This window comes from Papaver somniferum, chromosome 4 (assembly GCF_003573695.1).
Source record: "Papaver somniferum cultivar HN1 chromosome 4, ASM357369v1, whole genome shotgun sequence".
NCBI classification, from domain to species: domain Eukaryota; kingdom Viridiplantae; phylum Streptophyta; class Magnoliopsida; order Ranunculales; family Papaveraceae; genus Papaver; species Papaver somniferum.
In genome coordinates this window covers 13,322,063-13,329,916 of record NC_039361.1, presented here as the reverse complement: position 1 = coordinate 13,329,916, position 7,854 = coordinate 13,322,063, and positions in this window count along the sequence as shown.

Sequence of the window (7,854 nt, the reverse complement as noted above, 5' to 3'; positions counted from 1 at the left end):
AGAAATTATCAAACCTCTATAATATTCGAGTGCGTATAGAGAAGTGGGGGTTGGGGGACTGCCTTTGTGTTGTGTTTTCTCTCCAAGGTATTGGAACTGATGTTTGGGTGATGCAAGATTATAGAATAAAAGAATCATGGACTAAAGTATTTAACATTACCAGATTAATAATGACCAGAGATCCAATATTGAAGCCTATATGGTCTTCCGAAAATGGTAACATTCTAGTTTATGCTCACGGGAAATTGAGTATATGTGATCGCTATAATAATGGAGACACTAAAAGGGTTTTACTCCGTGGTGTTAATATGAGCCTGGTTTCTCTTGGATCGGGCAAGTATGTACAGAAAACAAGGACAAATGGAAGTAAGAAGAAATATAATAAGCGACAGAGATTGAGGTAACTTATGATGTAGGTTATCATTTTAGTTTTAATGGTGGTATCTTGACACTGAAAATGTAATACAAGTAGGACTGTTTTGTGCTTATAGCTCTTTCTTTGTTACATCTATTTTCATCTTTGCTTCAATGGTAACTATGAGAGATTATATGATTAAAGCGGAAGAGGGTATCAGTTCGTACCTTGAACTTGAGCTCCGATTAGCAAGAAAAAGAAGCAGCAACATCAACGTTTCAGCACGACGATCATAAGGCACTTCAATCTCCAAGGATGAGCACGAACTTGATTCACAGGCTAAGAACTTGAAACTTTTTTTCCTGATGGTAACTCTCTTTAGGGTTAGAGTTACTACTTTTCTAATGGTAAAACCTCATGTGTGATATCGGTGGAATCACTTTTTTTTTCTATATACTTGTTAGAGATGCTTATATAAGGTCCAAACCATAAAGGAATATGAAACCCTACCGGACTTGCCACATACATATGGGTGATCATATTCGGATCCAACCCGAATATCTAACATCTCCCACTCGCACATAGTGTGTGTGGATTGTACCAGAAGAAAGAAAAGTTCATATTAGTAAATAACCCGTGCGACCGTCGAGGTACCTGCATTTTGGGAGCTCCATACTAACAACTCAATATGAGTCAGCATAGAGACATCAACCCTTTAAGAAAAAATGTTTGTGTCTCGTAGTATCCTAGGTCCATCAAAATATCATTGGTCTAGGCTACTTTGATCCCTCGTAAAGCCAGTCTAACCCTCATGCTAGATTCTTGTAAATACATTCACATTTGTGTTGCAACTCCAGCAAGGCAACTCAAGTTGTCGACTGTGAATATAAAACATTAATGAGTTAGATGACCTTCCTCTCGCCCTATTGCCATGAAGTTGCAGAGTCAACTGCTTTCCCAGATATGTACCTTTTAAGCGGGATCATCCATGGCCATATGACACGTAATAAAGTAGAAATTATCAAATCTTTACTTAATGACAAAGTCAAAAGTCATAAGGTTACCTGTTATTTGTGGGTGAAAACGGTTTCTGCTGATTTTGGTAATTTCGGGTGTGTGGGTGAGAAACGAATTTAAAATCTAAACAATGTACTGCAAGGGAGTACTTTAGATTCGAGAGATCAAACTGTACAAATCCGGCCTAAACCAAGAAATGGCCGTTCCGGACTTGCTTCGGTCACAAAGTGAAGGAGAAGGGTTGGTTTTGGGGGAGGGAAGCGAAAAAAGTGTTGAGATCAGAATAGTTGATTCTGGAAGAGTAGTTATTTTCTACGACTTGTATCAGATAGTGGGAAGCTAACAGATGGAAAGCTAGCAAATATTTTCTGAGTGTTGTATGCTCTTGACCTGAACTTGTTGTTCGGTGGATTTAGGTAATGCCTATTTATACAAGTCGAGGTGAAACGTACTCTGGTCTCATTAAGAAATGGAAAACGGGAAAGTAAATGGGAGGAGGTGGTAACCGGTAACGCCTGGAATTGATGTTCCATAAAAGAAAGCGTTTCACCATTACTCCATGTATTTACTAACCGCCTCATCCTTATGATACTTTCTTATAACGGGCGTAGTGTACGCCGTACGCTGTAAACCGCCAAACCAATACCCAATGAGCATCCCCCAGTTTGTGACATGCGTTGATGTCTCGAGAAAACATGTAGCATGTTGTTGTCGTTTGGCAAGTCGATTTTGGGAGACTTTCCGGCTCGGTGACCTTCGACGGTCGAGATTTTGCATCTTAAGAAGAAAGTTAGGCGTTTATTATTGCAACCCTTCATTTGGTAGCCAGTGGCATGAAAGTATGCTCAACATGGCTTTAATATGTCCTGGTTTAGGCGCGGCCAAAAGTTAGGGTTTTGGCTTTGTTTAGGCGCGACCAAACTAGGGACAAAAGTTGTCATGCGTTAGATGGTATCCTTGGACGGCTAAGATCTGCATCTTAGATGAAAAGGTGGTCGTTGATCGTTGCAGGCCTTCGTTTTGGCATCTGCATAGGGAAGGCCGGTATGGCGTGGCGCAGCAAGGTGGTTGGCATGCCATTGGCACGGTTTAGCGTGGCCAAAACTAGGGTTTTGGGAAAAAGGTTACCATGCGTTGTCTGGCAACCTTGGACAACTAGGATTTGCATCTAGGATTAAAGGGTGGTCGTTGATCATCGCACACCTTCGTTTTGGTAGCCGCATAGGGAAGGCCGGCATGGTATGGTGCGACAAGGTGGTTGGCATGCCATTGGCACATGTGGCTTGGCATGCCTTGGCGCGGTTTGGCGTGGACAAAACTAGGGTTTTTGGGACAAAGGTTACCATGCGTTGTCTGGGGATCTTGGACGGCTAGTATTTGCATTTAGGATTGAAGGATGGTCGTTGATCGCCGCACGCCTTCGTTTTGGTAGCCGCATAGGGAAGGCCGGCATGGTATGGCGCGGCAAGGTGGTTGGCATGCCATTGGCACATGTGGAATGGCATGCCTTGGCGCGGTTTGGCGTGGCCAAAATTAGGGTTTTTGGGACAAAGGTTACCATGTGTTGTCTGGCGACCTTGGACGGCTAGGATTTACATCTAAGATTGAAAGGTAGTCGTTGATCGTCGCACGCCTTCGTTTTGGTAGCCGCATAGGGAAGGCCGGCATAGTAGGGCCAAGGCAAATGGCGCAGACGTCTTGGCATAATGGGACCAAGGGTTTGGACAGCTTGGCATAGTAAGGCAGAATGGTGCGGACGGCTTCGCATAGTGGGACCAAGGGTTTGGACGGCTTGGCATAGTAAGGCAGAATGGTGCGAACGACTTGGCATAGTGGGTCCAAGGCAGAATGGTGCGGACGGCTTGGCATAGTGGGGCCAAGGCAAAATGGTGCGGATGGCTTGGCATAGTGGGGCCAAGGGCTTGGACGGCTAGGCATGGTAGGGCCAAGGCAAGGTGCGGTTGGCTTGGCATGGTGGGGCCAAGGGTTTGGCATGCCATTGGCGCATGGTGCGGCCAGCATGGCTAGGGACAAGGGTTTGGCATGCCATTGGCGCATTGTGCGGCCAGCATGGCTAGGGCCAAGGCAAGGTGCGGTTGGCTTGGCATGGTGGGGCCAAGGGTTTGGACGACTTGGAACGGTAGGGCCAAGGAAATGTGCGGTTGGCTTGGCATGGTGGGACCAAGGGTCTGGCATTCCATTGGCGCATGGTATGACCAGCATGGCTAGGGCCAATGGTTTGGCATGCCATTGGCGCATGGTGCGGCCAGCATGGCTTGCATTCCTTGGCGAGGTAAACGTGACTGACATGGTTTGCCATTGGCACAGTGGTGCGGCTGGCATGGTTTGCATGCCTTGGCGCGAAGATGTGGTTGGCATGGTTTACCATTGGCACAGTGGTGCGGCTGACATGGTTGGCATGCCTTGGCGCAGTGAAGTGGATGGCATTGTTTGCCATAGGCACAGTGGTGCGGCTGGCATGGTTGGCATGCCTTGGCACGATGATGTGGCTGACATGGTTTTCCATTAACACAGTGGTGTGGATGGCATAGTTGGCATGCCTTAACGCGAAGATGTGGCTGGCATGGTTTTCCATTGGAACAGTGGTGCGACTGGCATGGTTGGCATGCCTTGGCGCGGTGATGTGGCTGGCATGGTTTGCCATTGGCACAGTGGTGCAGCTGGCATGGTTGGTATGCCTTGGCGCGAAGATGTGGCTGACATGGTTTGCCATAGGCACAGTGGTGCGTCTGGCATGGTTGGCATTCCTTGGCACCGTATCATGAGAATTAGGGTTTGGCATGGATGATGTTAGTCAATGTTAAGGGTTTTGCCGTGGAACATGACCCATGTAAAAAAAAGGTACCCCGATAATTCTTACGTAGGCATGCTGATTGATTCAATAAATGTGCTAATGGTCATAGTGACGTCATGTCGGATGTACAGTTTTACAATTTTAACCCTAAGCTATAAACCACCATCAACATTAAGTCCCCTGCTTAGCTCGGAATAGGAGCATTGTTGCGAGGTAAGCATAAAATGGTGATAGGCGAGGACAAAATCGAAATGACAAGTCGTTAAAAGATGGTCAGGAAGGTCCGAATAACCTTTTTCGAGAGGTAATGAGAATCCATGATCCTCGTGTTTGGCGGCTTTGCGTAGATTCTATTCGTGGTGTAGATCGTGAAGTGGTGAGATGAAGATTGTCGGATTAGTTTGGCCATACATCACCTTGGCTGGGTTAGGGAACATCATGACGCCGTCTTGGTGAGTTGTTGGTGTTGGCGTGGAAATTCATGGCGTGGCACGGTGGTGCAAGGAATGGCGCGGTTTGGTGAGGCAAAGCATGCATGGACGGCTTGGCATGTGGTGGGGCCAAGGAAATGGCGCGGTCCCGGCGAGGCAAGCATGGCGGACGGCTTGGCATTTGGTGGGGCCAAGGCAATGGAGCGGTCCTGGCGAGGTAAGCATGGCAGACGACTTGGCATGTGGTGGGGCCAAGGCAATGGCGCGGACGGTCTTGGCATGGTGATTTGTCTTCGCGGGCCCGATTGCCTCTTTTCCTTACTTGACTCAAATAAGAAGTCCTTTCCTTATTCAAACTTCCAAGTATCACGCCTATAAAAGGAGGGCCGACCTCTCCTTTTATTTCACACCTATTTTTTTTTATTCTGGCCGTGTGGTAACAGTAAAGCGGACGAGCGAATCCCAGGTTCCAACACTTCCTCTTTAACTTGCTTTTCTTGTTTTTCTTTTTTCTTTTTGTGTTAGTGCAAACCCTAGCTGTAGGCGTACCTTTTCATGAACTTGTAAAAATATTGTCCTTCTGCGTTGGTATGAATCCTAGCCATAGGCAAGCTTTGCACGAACTTTTAGTAACATTTAGGTACCGTAGTGATGTTGGACGCCTCAATTACCGTGCAAAGTAGGCATGCATGAGCTGGTTATTATCATCCCCTTCCCGTGAAAACCTAGATTCTATGGTTTACTCCTTTTTTCCTTGTGTGACCGTGTGTATGGTTTCCGTGGTGGGGCGCTCCTCCTCGGCCGTGCGCAAATTTCCCACTGCAGGGTACGGCCTTGGCATGAGGTGGTGATGCAGGGTCTGTCAGTCCCTATTTCTTTTCCTATGCGCATTGTGACTTTGAAACAAATTGGCTTGCGTCCAGGATGGATCTCCTGTGTCTGATAAAATAATTTCCATGCACTTTCCGTAATAATTTCTCTCTGTATTGTTCCATTGTAGTTATTTTGAAGGTGGAAGTAGCGTGAGAGAATTTTCGTTAGGATGGCACTTGAGAAAAGTTTTCCCGTACCGAAAGTTGTTGGAAATTCCAAGCCAAAAACAAATGATGAGTTCTTTACGACATCCTCCACGATTAGGAGAAATCATCCCAAGTATGTGTCGATTCTTCTGACTGGTCCGGAAAGTGAAGGAGAGGCCCGGTCGGTTCGGCCAGAAGGTGTAATAAGGTTTTGTCTTTAGAAGAAAGAGTATCATGCTTCTCCTATTGACTTTAAAATCTCTGTGAGTCCGTTGCGTCCCTTTGAGAAATGGATGCGATTCATGATGAGCCAGGAATGTGTAAAGGCCAGTTTGACCAAGGCACAGATCATTGATGCTATCGCGGCTTCCGCGGTGCTTCAAATTAGGAAAGATATTCCAGGGTTGGTTGCTTTTATTTCCAGATGGTGTCCAGACACTCACACGGTCATATGCAGGTGGGGTGAAATGATTATCTCCTTAGAGAGCGTGGCCATGTTGCTGAACCTTCCTGTAATAGGAAACCTCGACGTCAAATTGTCTACAGATGAAGAAGAAATGCACGCCGCTCTGGTTGCAAAATCAAGAGGATTCGTTCGGAAAGAAAACGAGACGAGGTGCTTCTATGGATGGTGGGTGTCTCAGTGGTTTCCCGATGAGTTGGAGCCGAATCAGAAAAATAGTACGCTTCATGTCGCGACGTTCTTGGCTCTTTGGTTATCCAGAGATGTTTTCGATGAAGGCTCGGGTAAGAAGGAGATAAGACAGGAACTTATCAAGTTTTCCATAAAATTGGCAAAAGGTGTCGTTCTCCCTATTGGCGGCTTGTTTCTTGGTTCTCTGTACACACATTTGGATCAACTGGTCGCGAATATGTGCGCTTCAAATGGTTACAGGAAAGTGGATTCGTATATTCATGTCGCATTTCTCCAAGCGTGGCTGTGGGAGAACTTCGAAAGTTATGCTCCAAAACTGTTGTCCGTACTTCCCGAGTCTTGGGGTGGCTCTAGGATACTGCGCTGGTCGAATAGGCGCCCAAAGATCGGTTCGAATCTGGTTGGATTCCTTGACAACTCGCACACGTTCAATTTTCGTCCATGGGCTCCGGTGCATGCGTCCATAACACAGATCAGTAACTTTTCTCCTGCTCCGAGCATGTCTTTGTCTTCTGATAAATAGGATATGAGTGTTGGAGAGATGGTGTTCATGCGAAGCTGCACGCCCGGTCATGTGCCGTCTTTCTTTCAAGGATCTTGCAAATCAGTCTCTTACAATATCGATAGGGCGGCTCGGCATATGGGTTTTGACCAAGGGGTCCCACTTGTTCGTTAGCCGGTTGTTCCAGAAGTCTCGTTGCTAACTGTTCTCGATGCTACTTTTCTTGTGTCAGGTGAAAATCTCCCTTTCCTGCTTGCGGAACGAAATCCATCAACAACCTCCAAATATAACATATTTTGGCAGGATGAGTTTCTCATTTTCCATGGATTTGTGAATGACGTGGTAGAAAACCGTCGCGGTAAGCCTTATCCTGCGGTTTTAGCGGAGCATCCACTTCTGAGGTATCCTTCTTCGCCCAAGCGAAAATGCGTTAGCCCGAATTCAGATAGTCCCCAAGTGAAGGAGCGAAGATCTAAAAGCGGTGCAGATGGATCCCAGTGAGTTTCGATGGCCCTACCGACTTTCAGTTCGTCTAATATGCGGGTATGTATGATTTTCCTCTTGATTTTAGTTGGATCACGTATATCCTTGTTTCTATTATGAGTATTCATCTTTGTATCTTGTCTAGGGTCTCAGCAGCGTGAACGCCTTTACCAAACTTGCAAGTAGTCAGAAAACATCGTTTATCGAGACGGAGGGTGGTAGTGGTGAGCCTATCCATGGTGATGGGGAACCCGAGAAGCAGGAAAGTTCAGAGTCCAGTGATGGCAAGAGTAGTTCTTCCGGCAGCAGTGTTGAATCTTCCTCTAGTCGGTCTGAAAGCGAATCTGTGAGTCTCCTGCATGATTCTTTTCTTCTCTTTGGAAAATATCTAATCCGTGATATCATAAGGGGAAGCCGTTTCTGAAGATGTCCCTGAAATGGAGACTGGCGGAGATATAACTCTGTCTCTAACTGTGGCATCCGCACCAGGTGACCATGAAATGGATGTTGATCGAGATGAAAACGTCGTTGTGGATCATACAATGGAGAGTACTCCAGTGGCCGCGGGTGCAATTGT